The sequence below is a fragment of the Lampetra fluviatilis genome, chromosome 28 (genome assembly GCF_964198595.1).
Source record: "Lampetra fluviatilis chromosome 28, kcLamFluv1.1, whole genome shotgun sequence".
In the NCBI taxonomy this organism is placed as follows: domain Eukaryota; kingdom Metazoa; phylum Chordata; class Hyperoartia; order Petromyzontiformes; family Petromyzontidae; genus Lampetra; species Lampetra fluviatilis.
Genome location: NC_136302.1, coordinates 8,196,369 through 8,198,676, shown reverse-complemented (window position 1 = coordinate 8,198,676; position 2,308 = coordinate 8,196,369).

The following is a 2,308-nucleotide window of genomic DNA, read 5'->3' as shown; positions in this document are numbered from 1 at the left end:
ATGCAAGCCCGACGATTGCCGCTCACGGCCAACACCAGCGCCGATTTACTGAACCGGTCCTGGGCCTCCCCTTAGGTCGACTCAGCCTCAATTGATACCTAGTGCGATGTGTGTGGAAGCAAATGTGGCCGGGCGCGGTGCTGGCCACCCACCCCCTCGTGTGCCGTTCCGGCCTTCATAGGTGCTACTCGCTAACAGCACTTGCTCCCCAACATTCTGTGAAGGCAACACGAGGCATCGTTGTCATGTGTGCGTGCGACCAGATGTGCAGAACTTTTATTGACAAGCGAACACAAAGCTTACGGTGGCGTCTTATAATTATCTTTGGATTTGGCATGTATGTGTCATGTGTGAACTTTAGCCCGAGTATATTCCATCGTCTTCCTCTTTCTCTCTCTCTCTCTTAGTCTCATAACGAGCGTGCTTCTCTAGCTACACTCGCCGATACACTTTCCCGTTTCTGTTCTGTCTTCGTACGAGGTGTGTTACGTGAACACATCGTACGCGTATATACATTGTGCACAAAAAAAGACAAATTATCCCCCGTATAGCCTGAACAGACTGTAGGGGCAAGTACTGTTAGCGAGCTCCTATAAAGGCCGGAACGGTACATGTAAGAGGGAGGGGGTGGCCGGCACCACGCCCGACCGCCTTTGTCTCCCCAATGATATTTACACATCGCACCAGGTACCTATTTGAGGCTGAGTCGACCTAGGGGAGGCCCAGGACCGTTTCAGATAATCGTCACTGGTGTTAGCCGTGAGCGGGAATCGAACTCGGTTGGCCGGGTTCATAGCTCAGCGCGCTAACCGCTACACTACCGCTCCCCACGATACATTGTACACACATATACACACACACACACGTGTACATTGTACATATATATAAAGCCGTTTTGGTAAAAAAAAAAAAGATCCGGAATGTAATTCGCTGGTGCAGCACCGAAAGTTAAACAAACTAGGATATATTCCAACTGTTGTCAATCATCTTCTGCTTACAGAGCTCAGTAAAATTAGACCCCGTCTTTCTCTCTCTCTCTCACTCTGTGTCTCTACAAACTCATCCGGCTATTCGCCTTCTTGCAATGCGAACTTCGCGCGTGACATTCAATCTTGTAAAACAAACATCCACATATATATACACACACACATTCAACGTTCGGCCCGCTTTAACTCCAGAGAGCAAATGCGTGGTGGTTATGTTACAGACGCGATTCATTTCTGTACCGCTGCACTATAACAAAAAAAGTGCCATGAAGATGGGCCATTGCTCGAATCGTCGCCGATTATTGTTTAAGGCAGCGTTGTTAACGAGTGTGTCTATAGTGCACGTTGCTGTTTGTACTTGTGTCCCACTACCAACGTAGTAGCAGCAGTATCACCGAATAAGTTGTTTACTTTTCTAAAGGAATGCATTTCTACTCTTACCGCACACAACGATGTTGTGATTTATAAACACATGTAGAGCATCCGTCGGCAAAAAAATCGTTCTCCTTTCTTCCCTCTTTGCTGCTGAAAATGTCAACTTCTACAAAATGTGCATTTTGAAAGTCTCACGGATTCACGAGTCGTGAGTGAGTAAGCGTGCGTGTGCTCGCGAACAGCACTTGCCCCCTAAGTATGTCAAGGCTATACCGGGGGGACCTTTGTCTTTGTCGTGGAGGTATAAGCTGAGTTCATTGACTCCCATCCTCAATGGGGCCATTTGTTCCGTGCCAAACAACAACAATGTACACAATACGAATGTACTTACTATATCACATTGTCAAAAATGCTAAAGTTATGACAGGTCAAGCTCATTCTAAATCACTTTTAAAAAAACATGTGGATATACAAATTACCGTCGGTTGAAAAATCCTCCGTTATGTCAAGGGGGAGCTCGTCCCAATCATTGGCTGATACGTAAAACAGAAGCATTATCCCGTGTCACAACGTACGCGTGTGCCTTTTATAACGCGGTTTTATTATTACCACGGTCCATTCTACGTCCGTTGAGTTTTGTGTCCGAGCTATCTCCGTCTCGTCGGTGCAGATCCTCCGATTAGCACGTACGGTGCGGAAGAAGTTCAAGGAACATGCGTACGATGCACGGCGATCTTAGAGCGACGTGTGTTGTATGGGGAGCGGCGGTGCAGCGTTTAGCGCGCTGCCCTACGAACCCTGGCCACCCGAGTTCGATTCCCGCTCACGGCCACCACCGGGTCCTAGGCCTCCCCTAGGTCGACTCAGTCTAAAATGAGTAGCTCGTGTGGCGTGTAAACACCGCCACTGGGGAGACAAAGGCGGCCGGGGCGTGGTGCTGCCCCCGC